We start from the raw sequence: 23,560 nt of genomic DNA, 5'->3' as shown, positions 1-23,560 counted from the left end.
TTAGACCAGGGTGGTGGCAATGGGAATGGTGAGATATGGCCAAATTCTGGATTTATTTTGAAGGTAGAGCCAACATGATTTGCCAATAGATTGAGTGTGAAATGTGAGCCAGACAAAGGAATCAGAAAAGCACTAAAGTTTGTGGCCTGACCAATTACAAAGGTGGAGTTGCCATCGACTGAAATGGGGCAGAGGGACAGGCGTTGGTTTAGAGGAGCACATCTGGAGTTTGACTTTGAGCATGTTAGGTTGAAGTGTTTATGATATCAACTAGAGATATCAAATAGCTATATATTTAGGTGTGGAGTTGAAAGGAGAGGTTGGATATAGAGACATAAATTTGGGCACTACCGCATATAGATAGAATTTAATGCCACGAGCTTGGACAAAATCACCCAGAGAGAATGAGGATATGAAAGAGAACAAAGAGAAATAAAGAAAGAAAAGAAAAGAATTCCAGATAGAGAGGAAGACATGTGAGGACAAGAAGGTAAGGACAGAAATCCGCTTCGTTAAGCTAGAACAGGAGTCAACAGATTTTTCTGTAAAGAGCTAGGTCAATATTTTAGACAGTGTGGATCATACTGTCTCTTGCTCTTACTCATCTCTGCTGCCATAGCATGAAAGCAGCCATAGACAACCCCTAAATGAATTGAGAGTGGCTATGTCCAAATGAAAATTTATTTACGGACAGTGGAAGTTGAATTTAACATAATTTTCACATGTCACAAAGTATTAGTCATCTTTTGATTCTTCTCACCCACTTAAATATGTAAAAACCATTCTTAGCTCACAGGCCACACAAAAACAGGCAGCAGGACAGATTTAGTCCACAAGCTATAGTTTGCTGACTTCTGAGCTAGAAGAATATAAGGTGCAATTAGGGAGCAGTGAGAAAATAAAACTGCAGAAGTAGTCAGAGTTTACGTCATGGGTTAGAAATATCAGGTATAAAGTGACTGCTACATGGTCTGCTCTCAATTAATGGTAGATATCATTATTGATTTGATGTGTCATTTACAGGGAACTAGCAGACACCTTTAAGGAAGTGAGATTTACAGTCAAAACTGAGACCTAAAATCACAGGATTTAGCATTAGCTAAACCAAGAGACGGAAGAGGATAAATGAGGCCTTCACTGAAATAAGATTGGGGGTGACTAGAGGGGCCCCAAAGGCACCAGCAAGACGTTCTGGGTAATAGTTACTAGAAATGCACACATGGATGATGACTTGTAATGATACTTTAATTTTATAAGACATATGTGGAAACTCATTGTGGTTGCAGGCATGATTCATTTGCAGTCTGTGAATGAAGATCTGAAATCGTTAATACAAAAAGATGCTTCCGAGCAAATGAACCATATTTCTGTGATAGAGGAGCATCTTTAATTTATATGCAAGCTTATCAAACTGGAGATAAACATGGTGTGCCAATGTTTGAGTTTAAAGTGCCTGGGTGGCTCAGTCGGTTAAGCATCTGACTTCGGCTCAGGTCATGATCTTGTGGTTTGTGAGTTTGAGCCCTGCCCTGGGCTCTGTGCTGACAGCTCAGAGCCTGGAGCCTGGAATCCGTTTGGGATTCTGTGTCTCCCTCTCTGTCTGCCCCTCCCCCACTTGTGCTCACTCTCTTTTTCTCTCTCAAAAAAATAAACATTAAAAAAAAATTTTAAGCGCTCCTATTCTGCTCAGAATCACCAGACAGAATGTAGACTGAGTAGTACAGGCCTCCCCCCAAACCACCTCCCTACAGGCAGGGTGGAACTTCGGGTTTACGTGTTCTGGTGCTTACTAGTTGGGTGAACTTAGCCCAAGCCCTTAACTGTATTGGTCTTCACTCTTCTCTTCTGTAAAATGGAACTCATTATATATTTACTCATTTGAAAACTAAAGAACACATTTTTTTTTTTTTTACTTTTCGGGGTTTTTTTTCAGTTAATTTCAACCAAAAAGACAACTGCCCAGAGAACTGACCTGCAAGATTCCCTAACTGTTGTTACCTTAAAATAAATTTTATTTTTTCCCATTGTAGACGCGAGGTATGTTCATTGCAGAAAATATGTAAAATACTGAAAAAGGAGATGTAGGGCCACACAGGGGTGGAGAAACACGCCTGTACCCCCAAGAAAAATCATTATTAAACTTTTGAAGCATTTTTTTTTGGTATTTCTAGAATTATTATTATATTTTAAACGTTCAAACTTTTTGCCACCATGAAATACCAGCTCTCAGGCTTGCCATAAAAATAACCTGAACATACAGAAATGTATTATTATGGAACCGACATTTTCCATCTTTGGTACACAAAACAAAACTTCACAGTCCACCAACAATATATGATTGAGATTCTTGAGGATGTGCTTCAGGGAACTGTTTGTTGAATACTTAAAAATAAAAATCAGTGTTCCATTTTTAAAGAACAGCTGGCTGTGGATCTTCTGCCGTTTTTGCTTTATGGTCCCTTCTGATTCTTAGCTGTAATTAATTTACCGGAAAGATTTTACAGGGCTGAATTAAGAATGCGAACACGCAGTTGTACGATAAAAGTCTGTGCTGTTGTTCTTCACGTCTCTATATTTTTACAAATCATCACTATTTCTCAAAGAAGCTATCAGACACAGATCAAATTGTATTATGTGGAAACAATAAAGCTCTTTTCACCACAGTTAAGAACATTCTCAAGAATCATCTTACGGCCTGCAAATGAAGTTGAAGGAATATTTGACAAAATCAAAATTCCCATCTAACGAGGGATTGTCCCTTAAAAATTGTTTAGAAAGGAACTAGAGCCATGACAAATTCACACATGGCGGCGGAGCATTTCCTGGCCTTTGCTTCAGTTCTCATATTTCTCTCTTGCTCTTCACAATATTATTGTTGTGAGGGGGGGAAAGGTACATGTTGTTAATGATTTCTGCGCCTGTTGTTTTGTCCACATTCTCCAGAAATCCCTTTCAAGAGTGTTCTTTGGAATCAGCCTTTATGTACACGCTCCAAGTGAAAGTTGGGCATTTGCCAGTGAATTCAATGTCAGCGTCAACTGTCAGGGTCCAGGAACCCTTCTGTGAGAGGCAGCTTGGGATAGAAGAAAGAGCACTGGACTAGAGTTCTGGGTCCTAATTCCGACTCTGCCACTTATTAGTTTTGTATCCCCTGACTGTTGACTTAAACCAAATGAGCTTTTGTTTCCTCATTGGTAAAACGAGAATCATAATAACTGCCCTGCCTATCTCTCAGGGTTGTTGTGAGGAACAAATAAAATACTGCAAGTGAAAGTGCTTTTAAACAAGTGCTCAGTAAATGTCAAACTTTTTTTTTTAATTGTGATAAAATATACATATAAATGTTACCATTTTACCATTTTAGGTGTCAAGTTCAGTGACATTAAGTACATTCACCTTGTTGTGCAATCATCACCGCCATCCATTTCCAGAATTTTTCATCCTCCCCAACTAAAACATTACCCATGAAACACTAAGTCCCCATTCCTCCCTCTCCCCAGCCCCAGGCAACCACCATGTTACCTTTTGCCTCTACAAATCTGAGTACTCTAAGTACCTCTTTTAGTGCATCATACAATGTTTGTCCTTTTTGTGACTGACTTCTTTCACTTAGTATAAAATTTTCAAGGTTCATCCATGTTGTGACATATATCAGAATTTCCTTCCTATTTAAGACTGAATAATATTCCATTGTATATATAAACCATATTTTGTTTGTTCATTTGTGGACAATTGGGTTGTTTACATTCTTTGGCTATTGTGATAATGCTGCCATGAAAATTAGTCTACAAATATCTGTTTGAGTCCCTGCTTTCATTTCTTTTGGGTATACACGGAGAAATGGAATTCTTGGATCATATAGTAATTCTATGTTTACTTTTTTGAGGAACTTCCCTACTGTTTTCCACAGAGGCTACACCGTTTCACATTCCTACCCATAGTACACAAGGATTCCAATTTCTCCCACATCCTCACCAACACTTGTTATATATATATGTGTGTGTGTGTGTGCGCCATCTTAACGATTGTGAAATAATATCTCATTGTGGTTTTCATTTGCATTTCCCTAGTAATTTGTGATGTTGAGCATCTTTTCATCAGCTATTGGCCATCTGTTTATCTTCTTTGGAAAAATATATATTCAAGTCGTTTGACTGCTTTTCAATTGGGTTATTTGGTTTTGCTGTTGTTGTTGAGTTGTAAGTGTTTTTTATATATTCTGGATGTTAACCCCTTGTCAGATATGTGGGTTGCAATTATTTTCTCCCATTACATGAATTGCCAAATATTTTTACTTTCATTCATGTACCAGAGCCTATAAAAAAAATGTTCAGTCATTCACCATGGAGTTTTAGGAACTGAGAACACTCTCCCAGAGTTTCTGTATATAGACATGATACCATAGTTTAAAGACCAGATGAGAAATTTTCATTGGCAAAATATTTTCTTCTGATTTAAGTAGTACGAAAAAGTACTTCAAACTTCCCCTACTCTCAACCTGTCTCAGTAAGATATTTAATTTAGTTGTAAGTTGGAAAGTGATTTTCTTTACCTGCTTATACAATAACTAGATAGATTAACAGATTGGCCAACAAAAAGCAAAGAGCTACAGTTATATATGACTGAGGGGAGAAAATAGAGACACTTTTTTTGAGAGAGGGAGCATGTGCATGTGCATGTGCTTATGCACAGGGGAGGAGCATGGAGAGAGAGAGAGAGAGAGAGAGAGAGAGAGAGAATATCTGAAGCTGGCACCATGCTCAGCATACAGCCTGGAGCCCGATGCAGGACTCGATCCCATGACCCTGGGATCATGACCTCAGCTGAAATCAAGTATTGGAAGCTCAACTGACTGAGCCACCCAGGTGCCCCCATACACTTTTTAAAAATAACATATCCTGTTTATGCCTTGCCATTCACCATCCACAAAGGAAAAATGAATAAGCCATATGCTAGCAAAGAATAATCACCCTCTTCACAGGCAAACTGTTAAATTGCATAGGTGGAAATAACAGTCAAAAAAAATACTGAGTATCTACAGATCTTTCATTCAATAATTTACTTTACAAACTTGATATTCAGCTCTGTGTTAGGCACTGGATACACAGAAATGAGTGGGCACAGTTCCTGCCTTCAAGGAGTTCCCACTCGGGTGGAAAAAATGACCAAGGCAAAAGATAATTACAATACTATATGGTGACTACCAGGGAGTTCTGAGGAGTGTTTCCATTGTGGATAATTCACTGCTGACTTCTATGAAGAATATCTCAGAAGTATCAAGTAGCGACTTATGAAATCCATCATGAAGATAAAACTTTATGAAATGTTAATTATTGTTATTACATTCTTGGTAGTCTTTTAGTATTAAGAGATATGGTGTATAAACCACAGAGCATTTTGTGTCTAAAATTGTTTAAATTTGTTTTCATTATCAAAATAATGCATTCTTTTTATAGAAAGTGCAAGCAACACAGAACTCACCGGAGGTAAACACCACTAACAGTTCACTATGTTCTAGTTCATTTAAGATAGCATCCTAATTTCAAAGGTACTAAAAAGTGGAGAGAAAAAAAAGAATTTTAGTCAGCACTTGAAGTCTAGGGTCTGTATGAGCAGAAGGCAGAGACACCAAGGCAGTCTTAAGCAAACTGTGCAGAAGAATTCACAAGAAATCTGGCTTGCATGATTAAAAGAGGATTATATTCATTTTCATACTAATGTTTTATACTTCCAGGCCTTGTATACTACACTAGGAAGTATCTTTGTATATTGCATTCCAAAAATCCCCGGCTCTTAGAAGATGCTCCCAAAGTTTATGTTTCCAGAGTTGTACTTAATACCTTCTGAATAGGTTAAGAATATGATCTTCGTTGTTCAGAAGATTTATTCTGTATCACTCAAGTGAATCTTTGCCTGGAAGGAGAAAAATCTCCAGTTTCTGAAACATTGGTCAATAAGTATGTATTGGTCCCACATGGACAGATATGAAGGAGCACATGACTTTTTTTTTCTCAGTCATTGGCCTGTATTTATTTTCTTTTCTAAAATCCAAAGGGTTTTAAGGAATGAAAACTGTTGGGATGCAGCCTGTCCAACTGTCAGATCTCTTTCTTTTAAAAACATTAAGGAGACAGCACAGTATAACATAGTACAAGAGGAAAACATGTGTATGCAGACCTAGGTTCTTCCACTAATTAGATGTGTAATTTTAGATAAATCACTTAACCTCTCTAGACCTCTGTTTCTCATCTCTAATTGCTCTACCTAGTTCATAGGTTATTGTGAAGATCAAAAGAAGTCATAAATGTGGAAGCACTTCAAAAAATATAGCACATGCATACTATAAGGTATCATTAATACATACATTTATCATCGGTCTGTGATGCCACTCTTAGACTCAGGCAAGAGGAGCACTTGCCCTGGGTGCTGTGCTCCACAAACACAAACACATTCAACTTTATTAAATATCTAGCAGCACATTCCTAGTATGGCCTCAACTCTGGCAATGGCAACAATATTATCTGGAGTGATTTAAAGATTATATACAGTACTTTCTGGATCTGGCCCAAACTGGATCATCTTGATCAAACACATGTCAGATTTGACCTCACAGACATTCTGGTTAACAATGGAGATGCCATTTAAATGCTTTTGGAGGGGGCACCTGGGTGGCTCAGTCGATTGAGGGTTCATTTCAGCTTAGGTCATGATCTCATAGTTTTGTTGGTGGGTTCCACCATGTTCTGTGCTGACAATGAGGAGCCTGCTTGGAATTCTCTCTCTGTCTCTCTGTCTGTCTCTCTCAAAAAAAACCAAACAAAAAACAGAAAAAAAAAAGGAAAGAAAAAAAATTTTTTAAGATGGTCTTGGAGAAATTAGATTTAATTTAGATAAGAGGGTGAATTGCACTAGGATAGTTAAGTAAAACCATAAAAGATCCTCAAATAAGGAATTGTGGTCTATGGTGGAAAATACTTTTAATTTTGTGCTAACAATAGTTATTTGGTATGGACTGTTGCTTGCTATTAACGATGTTAGCAGAAGCTTACTAAGACATAGATCTAAACTTGCCTATTTCACTTTTTAAAAAATTTTTAATGTTTATTTTATTTTTGAGAGAAAGAAAGACAGAGTGCAAGTGGGGTAGGGGGAGAGAGGGAGACACAGAATCTGAAGTAGGATCTGGACACTGAGCTCTCAGCACAGAGCCCAATGCGGGGCTTGACTGCACGAACCGTGAGATCATGACCTGAGCCGAAGTGGGATGCTTAACTGACTGAGCTACCCAGGCGCCCCGCCTATTTCACTTTTTAAGTAATTTAAAATGCTTTTTAAATTTTTAAAGAAAATGATTTTTCTAAGTAGAAATATGCTAAATGTGACAAATACAATGAAAATGATATTCCAATAAAATAACAGAAAATTAAAAGAAGGGAATAAAAATGTTTGCATAATTAGGAACATGCTTGTATACAACTATATATCTATATATTATATATCTGTGTCTGGAGAGGTAGATGCTATTTTCTATACATTATAGGTAGAGGTATGTTCCCCTCTAAAAAGAGATTTAAACAAATTGAACCACATATTTTTCTTTCTGTTTTTCTTTATGTCTCAGCATGGAAATAACTGAAAGAAAATTTAACACTGTATGGATATAGATATTGCTGATAGGCTGGTGAAAAAAAATTACAAGTGATAGAATTTATATGACAAAATTAAAATTTTGTAGTATTTTCTCTGATAATAATCATGATTGCAGCAGCCCCATTAAAACGTTTGAACATGATCTGTAAAATTTGTGGTTTATTTCCAAATACAAGCACTGATTTAGAAATTTTATTGACAATTCTAGTTGCTACTGCCTCAACAGACTAAAATTTCTCCAATTCTATCAAAGCAAATTTTTTAAACATCTAATATTAAGGAATTACTTTCTTTGCATGAAAATAGTATTAAGATTAATTTTTTAAGAGATCCTTTTTTCTAGGGATGCATATTGATATATTCATGGATAAAATGTTCGGATGTCTAGGATTTGCTTCAAAATAACTGGATATAGAGAGTTGGGTAGTATGGATAAAGCGAGACTGACTAAGCATTAATACTTTTTAAGGGTGGGTGACAGGTCCAGTGGAGTTCTTTATGCTCTATGTCTACGTTTGTAAATGTTTTTACATTTCCATGGTAGAATGTTAAACAAGAAGCTAAGAAGTCTATTGATTTAGGAAAAATTTTGCTATTAGTGTCAACAGAACTCAAATTGTGTGGATTAAAACACTAGAATTAGGGTTTTCCTGGAAAAAAAAGTATAAAATAAATATGTAGTAATTTATGACCTATGTACATCTTTATCTTCCTACTCATCCAAACATCACGAGCCCATCAACAGAACGCCCAAATGTATAATAATAATTAAGTTCAGTCATTTTTGCTATTTAGCTGACTTTCAGTCAAATAAAAACCATTGCTTTATACATTAAATTTTTTGTCACAATAACGGTATATTTATCAAGGAAAATGGATAGAACACATTTATTTAATTTTTTTAACCTTGATTCATAATTTTTAAAAATCAAAAATTGGACCTTTTGTATGTAGCCCTCTATCTGCACTCTTGTCCTGGGAACTCCAAATGTTAGGGACAAGCATGCTCTCAGAATTTCCATTTTATTCTTTATTTTGACAGCTAAGATTGGCAGTGAATACCTAGAAAAGTGCTTTTATTCAACTTATAATTGTCTTCCTCTATATATTGTAAGAAAATATGTGTATTTTTGCTCAACATCACAAATGGGGCTCAGATATCTCTGAATGTTCTACCCAAGGCAAGAACCATGTGTAGTCATAGTAATGTTGACAATCTGCCCCCTCCACAGACCAGTGACCAAAGCAGTCATCACCACTTTAGTGAGAATAGGTGAGATCAAGTTACAGTCATTTCAGGGAAGACTTTAGGAGTTGTTTGAGACCTTTGGAGTAGATGGTCATCTACATCAAGGGTGTACTATGGAGAGTTCTGTTTATAACTCTGGCCTCTTATTTAATACAGATATTAGACTTTTGGACAATTTGTGCAGAGAGAAAGTTTAAGATCCTCTTTTTTTTTTTTAATTTTTTTTTTTAACGTTTATTTATTTTTGGGACAGAGAGAGACAGAGCATGAACGGAGGAGGGGCAGAGAGAGAGGGAGACACAGAATCGGAAGCAGGCTCCAGGCTCCGAGCCATCAGCCCAGAGCCTGACGCGGGGCTCGAACTCACAGAAGGTGAGATCGTGACCTGAGCCGAAGTCGGATGCTCAACCGACTGAGCCACCCAGGCGCCCCAAGATCCTCTATCTTTTACATGATAGAGACATTTAGCTTCATATTTTCTTAGCTTCCAATTCCCAAACAAGGAGATGTAAAAGGGTGAAGGAGGTTAAGATAATTATCTGGACAACAATTAGTCCATATAAGCAACTAACAACTAGTTTCTTTTGTCTAAGTCATTCATATATTCCCACCCAAAAGTCCTGTTTCTGTTTGAATTAGCTGTGTGATCGCTCCAATCTCCACATGCAGCAATAGCTGACTCTTCAAAAAAAAACTTATTATCTCCAGTGAAGTACATTCATACCACACTTCTGCAATTCTAAGATACTTTTGATTGTAGGATTGACCAAAGATGTAGTAACCACTTTTTTAGGAGATAAAAGAAAGGGACTGTAAAATTAATTCTAACCTCATAAACACCAAAATGTATGTGGGGGGGAGAGGAGAATGTCTTAGAATTGAGAAAACACTAAAATATGATTTTTGGAAGTTACTTTAGAATAAGAAAGTTATTATAACTCTTATGGGGAGTGATGGGAGACAGAGAAAGGTGTACATGTGGGCCATTACGTAGAAACAGCATGGTGGCCCTCTGCCCTGGTCAGAAAGGCACAGCATGAGAGCATGAGGACCTAGCAGGAAGGACAGACACCAAGAGTGGGGAGAAGGGGGCTTGAAAGCAGTCATGGGTCAAGTGGAAATGGTGCATAAAGAAACATTATATTAGGAAATTTGCCTATAGCTGGCTCTGCCTCCAAATAATCCTAAGTAACCAGAAACCTACAAGAAATGATCAAGGTGAGCCCTCAGTTCTGTAACTTCTTCCCTTAGGTTATTATCAAAACCTAAGCACCAGACAAAGCACAAGACCTTTTAGCTAGCCTGCTTGAGAAACAGGGCTGAGTGTTCTACCTCCTGGAACATTAAAAATTACACTTAATCTCATTTTAGTGTAATGTTAAAATACTTTTAAGTCTGTATGGTAAGAAATGCAAAATGTTTTGAGACAAAATACCAAAGGGTATAGTCATTAGGTGTTACTGTGTTTACCCAGTAATTGGCTCCTTTCCTATAATGGATGAATCTCTGTTTCAAAATGGAAAAATAAATTAAACAGTAAACAAATTCCCTACATAAAGGTCATATGAGCTCTTTGTAACCAGAATGAGGTATTTCAGTAAGTTTACTGAGCACCTGGTATTTTGTTCAGGTGGCTTGCTTCACTCTGTAAATGCCAATAACTAGTGTTTATAAGTCTGAACTATTATAATGGTCACTTTCATGTAATAATCGCATCCTTATTCTCTGACTGGAAAAAACAACATAAAAACTGTGAACACTATGTGACTAAATACGGAAAATAAATATGCTTTAATAGTTTGGGAATAGGAACAGTGTTTGAAGGTAGAGAATAGAAAAGAAAAAGGCATTCTGCATTTCCTTGAAAATTTTGATTCTGCTGTCACCACTTCCAAAGTCTAAGTGGGTACAAACAGCCACAAAACATCTTTCTGGCTCCGTATTCCTTATTCCCAACTCCTCCTTTCGAGGTAGAGAAAACACTTTGCTTTTTATGTGTCCTTCTATTTCTTAAGTCCTGGAGAAAAGGAGATCGGGTAGTTACCGAAGGAATTGCCTCTTTGATTAACTGAACTCCTACTATGTGCCAGACACTGTGCTGGACATCATGCAAGATGCAAGATGACAAGATAAAGTCCCTACTCTTCAGAAGCTTTAATGTGGTGTAGGGAGAGTGGTCAGGGATTGGGATCACACAGGTAAATCACTAAACTACCGGGCATTGATGGCAGGTAGGGAGTACCAAACAGGATTACCTAAATCAGCTTGTGCTGTGTGTCTTGGGGGTGGGAGGGGGGGCAGTGGTGGTGTACCGGAAGGCCTTCCTGGGAAGAAAAGACACGATTTAAGGTCTTAACCAATGAGTAGAAATTAGCCAGATGAAATGCGGCAAAGGAATGCAGAAGAGCCTTCTTGGCAGAAGGGACAGAAATAAAATTGGCAGAAATCAGTGAGTCATTAGATGGGGGCTGGGTCAAAGAGAGAGGAATCTTATAGATGGGCAGGTTGTGGCTGCAAAGGCACAGGCAGAGCAGGCAAAATTGGGTTTTAATGAGATGTTTCTTTGGTCAACTCTCCTTTGTGGAATGCCCCTTTTGTCCTGGCCCAGGTCATGGCTTCTAACCTGGCATCAGTAAAGAATAGACCAGTAACTAATCTCACCCTCTGGGTTTAGCACTTTGGCAAGTAACATCTTTCTAGCTTCCTCCTTGCTCTCCATCTCTGACATTCATTCTTGTTAAACCTCTTACTCAATGCATTTTGCTGCTTGTTTGGCTGGTGTTCCAGATGCCTAATAGCCAGTTAAATTAAACTTACCTTTATAGTTATTGATCTTTCTTTGCTTGAAAAAATACTTACTCAAAATAACAGCTTAGTTTTTTTTTTAATGATTTCCAAAGAAATAGCCAAGAGCCAAGGGCTAAGGGCCAAGAAAGCCAATAATAATGATAATAGCTACAAAAATGGACTTTTGTTGCTTGTCTCCACAGCTTCTTAGCTCTGTTTCCCACCCCTACCAAGTCTCTCCGTTTTTATTTGAGGAATCCACCTCTCCCCACGCAGCCCATGTGCTTCCAAGGAAGATGACCCACTACCTGGTTAGTTTAAACCAACCATCACATTTCATCTTCCCATGCACAACTTTTGGTTCCAGGGAAGGCTTGTGATTTAAGCAACTGAATATCAGGATATTTGCTAGGCTGCTGGGGCCCAGTCATTCTCCCTAGATGTGGATGAGGGAACATGTACTTTTTGGAGGTGTAGGCAGTCATCTTGTGATCATGAGAGTTGCTGGCTTTAGGATAAAGCTGGCAATGCAGAAGGCTGAGTGGAAAGATGGAAAGACACTGAACCCTTAGTGACTAAAGACTTAAACAATCCTCAGTAAAATAAATTAATCCAAAAGCCTTCCATACCTCTGGACTTTTCAATTTCATGAACCTGTACATTCCTTGCTTAAACCAGCTTGAGTTGTGTTTTTTTGGTACTTCCAACATAAAATATTCTATGCTATACAGTTCCTATTTGTTGAGAGCCTACTATGTGCCAGGTATGGTAATGTGTGTTCTACAGACTAATTTCTACAACCATATTTTTTCTTTTTCTTTACAATTGTGGTAAAATACACATAACATAAAATTTCCCATTTTTATCTGTTTTAAATGTACAATTCAGTGACACAATGTAATACAGCCATTACCACTGTCTACTTCCAATCATAATCATATTTTGAGGTGGGTATTCCTATCCTCATTTTACCAAAAAGAAAAATGATCATCAGAGAGATGCATTAGCCACATCAGATCACAGTTAGTGGTATAGTCAAGATTTAAACCCTAGTCTGTGTGACTGTAAAGCCTAGATATTTTTCTACTTCATTATAGTGCCAAATGAAATTATGAAGCAAGGAAACAGGAAGTCTTGGTTGAATTATCAGCTCAGGGTCCACAGCATAGAGATTAGGATCTTGGGAGGTACAGATCCAAAAAACAGGATACAAGGTAAGGAACAAATAGTGATCAGAATCCAAACCATCAAAGGTTGGACACTAGAGGTGGAAATCAAGGGAACAGGGAAAACCGTTTAGGTTCAAGAAGTAAGGTTGGAAAGGGGGCTCATCAGTGGACCCTTTAAGAATATCTGGTTGTATTTACTCACCCAACCCTGGTTTGTAGGTGAAAAATTACTGCCTTGTTCACTTATTTCCTAAAGGATTTTGACCTCAAAACTAATAACAAATAATACTTTAAAACAAAAAAATAGCCCCAATGCTATGCTAAGCATTCATTAAAATAAGTCACATAATAAAGTTGATCCGTATCAAAAAGGAGACACATCCTGTGATGGGGCCTGGTCCTTTAAATGAGGTCTGTGATGACTGAAGAGCTCTATTACCTTCTTGTTGGGACAAGATGGATTCCAAGCAGTGTTTCCCTAAAAAAAGAAAAAAAAAATTACAAGCTTCTATGCTAAAAGCTGTCCACCTTTGATGAGTATCTCTTAATTGTTTACTTTTTAACTAAGGGTTTTTAACTAGGGCTATTAGAACTCCAGGGTGTTTAATCTGTTGATCTGTTTGTTTTCAAAAGTCTAACTCCTTTCATTTGTGATCCTAGGTAAGCAGTAGCTTGGAGGGTTTTACTTATACAAAAAGATCAGTTCCTTAATTTTCGATTTCCGTAAGTGTAAATTTTGCAGTGTCAGAGGCTCTCTTGAAGTGGGGGAGGGGAAGTTATGAGAATGGATTGGGTAAGACTCCCCATTGTTTTCACACCCCAAAACCTGGACCTCCACACCAAGGCCCCTTCTCCAGTTGGGTAGTGAACAAAAATACCAACATTTTCTCATCAATTATTTTTTATGTAAATCTAAGTGCTGACCTTAATGATTCACTGCATACTGAATAGAAATATGACAGGGAAAGGAGCTTCATAAAGCCAATGTCATTTGACATGGCTGACACATGTATGAGGCTTATCACCCTTTTCCCTCTAAAGCAGCATTTAGGCCACTAAATGCTCCATGGTTTACATTAGGGTTCACTCTTGGCATTGTACATTCTATGGGTTTAGACAAATTGATAATGACCAAATCCACCATTATAGTATCATACAGAGTAGCTTTATTGTCCAAAAGATCCTCTGTCCTCTGCCTATCACACTGTCCCACCTCCCTAACCTCTGGCAACCATTGACCTTGTTACTGTCTCCATAGTTTTGCCATTTCCTGAATGTCATATAGTTGGATTCATACAGTATGTAGCCTTTCCAGATTGGTTTCTTTTACTTAGTGTATGCACTTAAGGTCCTTTCATGGCTTGATCATTTCTTTTTAGTGCTGAATAATATTCCATTGTCTGAATGTACCAGAGTTTATTTACCCCTTTACCTACTGAAAGACAAGACTTATATAGAGAGGTATGAATAACTGAGCAAGTCCACCTACCTGACCAGGTGCCAGGATTACGGTTGGCCTGCCAGATCCATTGAGTTGGGAACAGAAAGGGGAGAGGATGACAATCAGGCCTCCTTACCAGAGATAGCCCATCACTACTATGCTACCATCATTCCTCTGGAGAGAATATGTCGCTTCCAAGTTTTGGCAATTATGAATAAAGCTACTATAAACATCGGCGTGCAGGTTTTTCTGTGGACAGAAGTTTTCGACTCCTTTGGATAAATACCAACAAGTGTGAGATTGCTGCATCTTATGGTAACAGTATGTTTTATTTTGTAGGAAATCACTAGATGTTTTTCTGAAGTTACTGCACCATTTTGCATTTCCACAAGCAATGTACAAGCGTTCCTGTTGCTGTTCACCTCACCAGTATTTGGTGTGGTCAGCTTTCTGGATTTTAGTCATTCTAATAGGTATGTTCTGAGTCTCCTTATCTTTTCAGTTTTTACCCTTGTCCTCTCCACCCCCACCACTCCTTGCAATAGCCTATCTTTTCAAAAGGACCCGTGGAATCTGAGGGCTGTGTGGTAGGTGGCACAAACAAAGCCACATTAGATAAATGATAGAGTGGAAGGCTGAGAAAGGACTGGATCAAGTCATACGGGAGCCCTGGGGAGAGGAGTCACCTGGCACCCTTTCAAACCAATAGCCTTTAAATAGCTGAGGGCAGAGAGAAATTCATTTTCTATTAATATAAAATGTATAGCTCTTTATGGTTAAAATAAAGAATTTATTACATGAATTGAATATAATAATGTTTCGACTTATTTGGAATTGTCTTTCCTTTCACATTTTTCATTCATTTATAACTTGAAGAACAGTAGTTTATTCACCAGGCATAGAGGTAAATTACAACTGCAGACTCTTGTTCAAAATTAAGTTCTTTTGTTTTTTTTCCAGTTTATATGTCACAAAAACAGTTCTAACTTTTCTGAAGGTCTTGTTCTTTTTTTCATTTTTCTTCTGGGAATTTCTGAGCTAGGCAACATCTTGTAAGACACATTCATGGCTTTAAAATGTAGAAAATAACCATCTGTCCCCCAAAACAGTATTAAAAATTGGTGGTAGAATTCCAAAATCAAATGCTACCTCCACCTCTTCTACTGACCAACTTATCTGAGGGAACACACATGCCCATGTCTATGCCCCAGTGAGAACCCCAGTACCATTTTATTAGTAAGCAGGCAAACGCCCAAACTTAATGCTTGGATCAAGGCTGGGTAGAGGCCAGAAGGTCTAAGTGAGGCCTCTTGGGCAACCTTTCCAACCTCAAATCTAAGTCCTGTGACCCACCCTCAAGTAAGCCAGAAAAGAGAAGAGTAGTAGGAGTGAGAATAAGAACAGGACATATAGAGAAGTATGAATAGCTGACTATAAGTCCATCTACCCAACCAGGTGCCAGGATGAGACTGGCCTGCCAGACCCATGGAGTTGAGAACAAAAAAGGGAGAGGAGGACAATTAGGCCTCCTTAGCTGAGATAGCCCATCGCTACCATGCTACCCTCACCCCCCCCCCCCCCCCGGAGAGAATATCTGCAAAGCATTCTCCTAGGGGTAGGAAATAAAAAAGCAGGCATTAGACTTGTAAGAAAGGAAAGTGTCTTTCAGTGTCATGATCCTTCCTTCTAGTGAAGTGTCTCCAGAGTCTCTGACCAGGCTAGTCACTTTTTCCATGTGGAGGATCTAATAAGAGGGTAAATAGAGGCAGAAGCTTGAGTGGAAATGTCCTCCTTCATGAGCTCTGACAGAAGAGCTGAACAGCCCTCCCCACCCCACCCCCCACACCTACCCCATTACTTATTTATTTATTTATTTATTTAATCTTTAACAACTGGGCTTAAAAAGCAAACTTTGTTCAGCTAAGTTTGTCCAATTAAGATTAGCAGCTCCCTTGGTCATTACCACTGCTCCTTGCTCTAACTTCCTGGGACCACTGAGATGCACAGTTAAGCTTAAGCTGGTCTTCCTAAGAGTTTCGGTAATGGGTCACAACAGGTCATTAAATCAATTTAACTTCCAGGCTGTACTGCACCCTTGGCCAAATATTCACTCCCTAGTTTATTTCCCATCTGAAATCATACCTAGTCATACTGTCCAAAACTGGTCAACAGAGAATATTACTCTCAAAAGACCAAATAAAACAACAAAGAATGGTTGGAAATGGAATGACAATAACAGAAATTCAAGTCCAAAATGAATTCCTATTTGTACCATAACTTGAACTCAAAGACCTTCAGAATCCAATTACTCTTCTCCCTGGTTTCCTGATCCTTTCAGTACCTGTCAGAGGATTCTCCTTCAAGTGCCTTGGGTTCCTTCAGCCTTCACTGCACCCTGAACCTTCTTCCATTACAATGGGTGTAGAGCCTTCAGCACCTCAAAAATGAAGTAACCCACCCAAATCTCTCGAGTCCCATAAATGTAGAAGCAATTGTGACTTCTGCAGCAGCAGCATTTTGCAAACAAAATGATGTTTCTAGGATCCAATGAACAGACAGCCCCTCGTTGCCGTTGCCTACCAGAGATTACAGCAGACTGAGTGTTACCTGGGGGAAGCAGAATAATGTATGGGAAACAAAGGATGAAGAGAGAACATCTTTTTGGTTTCTGCCTTGCCAGGAGGCCTATTAGAATATGTCAGTTTTCCAACTGCTACATGTGAATTTAAATCAGTTGGGATAAACTTCCAAATAAGAGGTTAACTGTGACATAGGACATCTTAGTTGCTTTTAACAGGGACATAGTTGACTTCCTATACAACATCTTCCTCTTTTTCCTCAAAAAACCCTAATTTTTTTCTATGAACCCACATTTCCTCCATCAGCTGACCACATCTGAAGCTATAGGGGCAAGTCTAATTGGTCTAAGAGTAATCCTCACCCTCCCCAGAGGCTCATTCAAGAATGGGCATAGAGGGGTGCCTGGGTGGCTCAGTCAGTTGAGCCTCTGACTTCAGCTCAGGTCATGATCTTGTAGTTCATGAATTCGAGCCCCACATTGGGCTCACTGTTGTCAGCCTGTCAGTGCAGACCCCACTTCAGATCCTCTGTCCCCCTGTCTCTGCCCCTTTCCTGCTTGTGCTCTCTCAAAAATAAATGAACAACAACAACAAAAAAGAATGGGCGTAGAACCCAATCAGGTACAAAGAGAAATGAGGTTTTCAGAGGTAGCATCCCTAATGTCTAGATCACACCCAAATCTTCCTTCTTTCTCTTGGTATCCTTCCCATGTTCTGAACCCTTCTATTTCCATTTCCCTTTTGAGTCTGGTATTTCTGGCCAAAAAGACTAATGTTACATTGAACCAGGTCTCTGTGAAGTGACATAGCTTCCACCTCCACAGCACTCCACATTTATCATAGGCAACCTGGGGGGCCTGGGTGGCTCAGTCAGTTGAACATCCAACTTCAGCTCAGGTCATGATCTCTTAGTTTTTGGGTTCAGGCCCCGCATCAGGCTCTGTGCGGACAGTTCAGAACCTGGAGCCTGCTTTGGATTCTGAGCTTCCCTCTCTTTTTCTACACTTTCCCCGTTCATGTGCTCACTTGCTCTCTCTCTCAAAAATAAATAAATAAACATTAAAAAATATATAATAACAACAGGCAACCCTGTAGTCCGTGCTTATAGCCTTGCAGCTGGTCTTCTCTGCATTTGTCCACTCCAGGTCCAAAGCCTTTTAAACTTCATGACACAGCTGCTGCCGCTGTTTCCTGCTCTAGAACTCCTTAAGTCTATTAACCTTGCTTGCAAGATCTGCTCTCCTGAAATGTATCTTAGCTGGATTATCACTCTCAACAGATTCCTGAATCTGAAGCTTCTACTGATGCTTCCAAAAGCGATAATCTCAGGATCACAGAGGAGTCTAATTTGTCCTCTGACATGTGCTCCTCCCCTAAACCCCACTTCCTCTAGCTTTCAGATTCTCCAGTCCTTGAGTAACTTCTACTACTTCATGTATTACTTTCTGCCACTTCTTTCTCTGCTCCTGTTCCATCTCTTTCTATCATCCCTACTCTTTTCAAGGAGGCCCAAATGAGTTCGTAAATTTTAATCTGGTACTTAAACGCAGCCAATTCTTCCACAAACACAGATACACCTCCAACTGCTGTCTCCTTTCGAGGCCTATGCATCCATTTCCTGACCTAATCCTTGTACTCTCTCTTAAGAGGCTACCACAGTGAGAAGATGCCAGAGTATTCTGCATCTGCCACAAGATCCTTGTTCAAATACTGCCTGAGTGGAGAAATCCTGCAGGGAGGTCTCCCATCAGTCCATGCCTCATCACCTGCTGTCATTCAGCCTGACCCTCCCCTTTGGTGCTGTCTTGTACGTGCCTTGTAAAAAGTTTTCTAGTACTATTCATTTTCTAGGCATACTTCCTTATAACAAGAGCCATGTCTGCTTTCCTACATATAATGCTTATGTGTTTTTGAAAATCACCAAGTATGGCCTGAAACAATACCAACACCAACGGCAATAACAACAATGGCTAACACTTTACTGAGCCCCTTCTATGCACCAAGCACTGTCCTAAGCATTTTATAGGTATTGATTTGTTTAATCCTCATAATAATACCATGAAATAAGGACTACTGTCACTCCCATTCCACAGAGGCAGAAACTAAAGCACAGAAAGGGTAAGTGATTTGCCCAAGTCCAAAGCTCCCTGTTAGTCTGCCACTCTGACATCTACCCACACGTTGGTCACCTACCAGTTCTTCCAAGATATAATACACTCTTATCATTTGGCCTCATCTTTTCTCAGTGCTTGGAAATTGGGTTCTGCTTTTAAAAAGCAAAAATAAAGATTTACAACTGTCTGTCACAGCTCATCCTAAATCTTGAACACAATTAATTTTTTTAAAGAGTGCCATGTCTCTATTATTCCACAGGGAAGGGTATTAAAGTTTGAATCTATAATTCTTTAAAGATAACCTCTATTACAAGTATCATTGGAGTGCGTGCTTACCAGGTTTTCCCACATATACATTAAATTTAAATCCTTAGTTCCAAGTTAATTTTCACTGTCTAACTGATAAAATATTATCTGAGCATGTACTAAAGAATGAATTTCTGCAGCTTAGTGAGATAAGTCATTCATACTCTAACAAGGATATTTTGAACAGCTGGTTATTCCTTCAGGAAAACCATATTCAGATCAAACTAATTTCCTAAATGACATAAAAGGAGTGAGCAGCTCTGAGGTGTCTTATGTAACTCACTGAGTGCTGATGGCTTGGGACTAGATGATGGAATGACAGAGGAAAGGGAGGCTGAATCTTTGACATGCTAAAAATCACAGTAAATATCACCTGCCAGGTATTCAAATGATTAAAGGGCTTATTTTTTCCACATCCCTATTGTGATAGGTTTTATAAACAAATAACTTTACATACACTATCCTGTTAAGCACCAGTAATTAGTTGAGAAAAACAAACACAAATGTACTTGAAGAGAGAGCAAACCCTGAGGGAATTTAGCCCTCTGAAATTATTCTAAGTGTCTACTGAAATCATTCTAGGAGACTCCTATCCCAAATAAAAACCCCCTTTAAGTTTTTTTCCTGTCACACATAATATCTATCCTAGCTAATTGACAGGAAGGAATATTTACTGACACAGGTGGACCTGGCAATGGATAACAATATCTGGAATATTTGGGGTTTTCATGGGGGAATTGGGTCTATATATATATAGGTATATATATATATATAGGTATATATATATATACCTGTGAATGGAATGGGCACTGTACTGGCAAACAGTAACTTTGCTACTAAGCAGTTACAGGACTTTTTTTTTTGTCACCTTACCTCTTTGAACTTTAGCTTCCCAGTCTGTCAACTACAGAAATGAAAATTACGTGATCTCCAAGGCCCAGTCTAACAACTCCCAAGTTCCACAATTTTAAGATGCCTTTGAACACTTTTGCGTGAAGAAGATTCTAACATTGAATCCTGTAAGATAGACTAAAAATATGTAGGAACCAGTGATCTGGGGATAGGATAATATTTTTTGTTATCTCCTAATAGATGTTCCATTACTGTTAAACTAGTTTCTCTCTTGCACTCCATCAGCCATCATGGCTCCAAGAAAGGGTACAGAGCAGATACCATCACAAGAATGAAGAGGATATGGTACATAAGGAAAGCTCCTGACATTTAAGAAGGAGAAAAATTCCTCTTATAGCCCTGAGGGATGATGGAGAGAAGACAGGGGTACAAGGAAGAGGTAATCAGACCCACCATGCTTACCTTCCATCCCTTCTCAGGGTGGAAACTATGATTGGAGGTATATAGTTGAAGGTATATAGTTCACACAGATTTGGGGAGATCCAGGAAAACTGGGGATAGTGGTTTGCTTCCCTGAGCATGCCTGTGAGAGGCTGAGTCCTCTAGAAACTCAGCTTTCAGCTTGATGGCATGTTCAATATGACATAAGGAGGATAATGCAACATTGGTGGCGGGGGATGGCTCAATAGATAAGCCTGAAGCAAGGCTCCTGGCTCATCAAGGCCTACATGTGGTATTCAGGGAATCCGGAAGTTCCCATATATCTCAGTGAGAAGAGAGAGTGGCATTGTGAGAATCAATGGACCTGCAGGGACTTGGGGTCAGTCAGTATTGAGGTTGTAGTACATAAGGCAAATGGCTCATGTATGTACTTCAGTCAAGATACCAGCATGATACCTCAAAACACTAGAAATGACCAATTTTACCTCTAGACTATCAGTCCTGCTTTCAGACCATAGGAGCCACTCCATACCAGTGGATAACAAAGGACTGGCATGCCTGGCTTCTCTGATGCCATGTAGGCCTTCCCATCCCCCACGGCTGCTACCAACCCACTAGTCACGGTGTAAATTAGAACAAGACACTCCCTTTCTTAAGACACTTTACTTCCATCTATCAGAAAATTGTCAAGTATATGCTGGTTTGTTAGAACAAGTCATCTTACTGCCACATGTCATAATAAATTTAGAAATCTACGATGCCAAAAAAGTGAAGGACATTCTAACTGTACCTTATACAGTAACCTTTGGCCTTCATACATATCTTGGAATGAGAGGGGGATGGAGAAACAAAATCTCAAAGACTGATCATTTTTATTAAAAAAGAGGGGGCGGGGCACCTGGATGGCTCAGTTGGTTGAGTGTCTGACTCCTGATTTTGGCTCAGGTCATGATCCTAGGCTCGTGGGATCGAGTCCCGCATTAGGCTCTGTGTTGAGCACTCAGCATGGAGACTGCTTAAGATTCTCCCTCTCTCCCCCCCCCACACCCCTCCCTCTCTCCTCCATTCTGTCTCAAATTAAAAAAAAAAGAGAGCAAGAGCGATAATGTGGGGACTCAAAAAGGTTAAACATTACAGAAACAAGCTATAATTTCTTTGTACATCTGAATTAATGTAAGTAAATCTTCGACTATGCCATGCCAAATTACAAACTCTTTATGCCCAAGATTTTACCTTTTTATTTTTGGTATTTCTCTTAGCACCTTACAGAGTAATGCAGAAGGGACAGAAGGAACTAATAAGTGCTTGTTGAATAAAAAAGTAAACTTTTAGAAAAGTCAGAATTATGGGTCCACTTATATGTATAATAGTAAATAACTTTCCTCCCCCCTCATATTTATTTCAACCAAATCTAAAATTTTACCCATTGGCACCTAGCTAACAATCATAAAAACCTTAGGTTCTTCAGTTGTTTTCTAACAGCCCCCTCCTCAAATATTTTTTGGAAAAGGAAACTTAGATGTAAATTTCAACATTTTAAGGGCCAAAGAGAAATCATCTCAAAATTACAGCATTTTTAAAAACTGAAAATGGGATTATGTAGTCCAAAATAAGTTCTTTTTAAGGTGAGGGACCCTCATTATTTAGAAAGGTGATATGCCCGAAGTCACATAATTAAATCCAGGACTCAAACACCCTGCACAATATTGGCTCATCTCTTCTTGCCCCTCTCTCCACTCCCTCCCCAAGTACATACTTTTCTCCCTCTCAGCGTTATTTTATCACCCTCTGCAACCACTTAATTCCCTATCTCAAACCTAGATAGCAATTGATCAAACTCAAACAAGAGAGAAATCACCCAAAGGTCTGCAAACTAGAGAATCAGGTAAACTGCCAGTTTTGCCACATCCATAGAATAAACAAAAAAAAGAGCGGAGAGAATTGAGAAAGGGCACTTTTTCTGCCATCACAACAAAGCTAGGGAATAAAAACGCGTTTTCCTTGGGGACAGATTATGCTGAGGGGACCAGATACAGATACCAAAGATAATTCCTCTTGGGTTTTTTTTCTTTTCCTTTGAGTTTGTGGGATCAAAAAATAAATAAATAAATAACAGTCATAACCTCAGCACATTTACTTCTCTCCTTTTTCTCACATATTATTTTCTTGAACATAGACCAAGTTTCCAAAAAATAAATTGACCAAGGTCTATTGTCTGTTTACCAAAACCTCTTCAAGACTTAGGTGACTCCTCTTAGTCACGAAGATTAGCAAACTACTCCAAACTTCGGTTACAGGCTGAAAGCTCGGTAAATTGGATCTTCAAGGTTTGCAAATACCCTCAGCTGGGCTAAAGGGCACAAAATCTCTAGCGCTCCCTACAGCTCACACTTTGAACGTACCTACCACAGAAAACTCAAGTTACCAAGGATCGACTCCCTAGCTCCACTTTTTTTTTTTTTTTCTGCTTAAAAAATTGGGTGAAGGTGGTGGTGGTGGGGCGGGGGGAGGACTAAAAAGGCGAATCGAAGGATTAATCACTTCTCCCCATTACATCAGCAGCCCCCGCCCTTTCCTCCGAGCACCTCCTCTCCTAGAATCGTCGCTACGCACTAGCGCTCTCTTCGCCCCCCCCCCCCCGCTCTATTATATGCCCTGATACCTCCCCATTATCACCCGCCCCACCACACTCCCCTTCCCTCCTTCCCCCTCCTAGGCGAGGCAGGGAGGAAACCCGAGAGAGGAAACAGGGCGTTGAAGGAAGGGACTTCGCCATAAGACCAGAGGCCCCATTGGCCCGAAGGTTGTATGGGCGCCCCCCATTGGCTGCTCTGCCGAAATCCCCGCCCCTCGGCTTCCCCGCCCATTCACCCCTCCCCCCCGCCGCCCCGCGGCCCTCCCCCGCGCCCCTGGCCAGCCCCGCGGCGGGGAGGGACCCACTGGGCGAGTGGAGGCTCCGGCGGTGTCAATGG

The sequence above is a fragment of the Lynx rufus genome, unplaced genomic scaffold (assembly GCF_022079265.1).
Source record: "Lynx rufus isolate CCGP_SWC_20201006 ecotype Redwood Valley unplaced genomic scaffold, mLynRuf1.p SCAF_8, whole genome shotgun sequence".
In the NCBI taxonomy this organism is placed as follows: domain Eukaryota; kingdom Metazoa; phylum Chordata; class Mammalia; order Carnivora; family Felidae; genus Lynx; species Lynx rufus.
The sequence above is the reverse complement of the archived record's forward strand: the minus strand, read 5'-3'. Positions refer to the sequence as shown.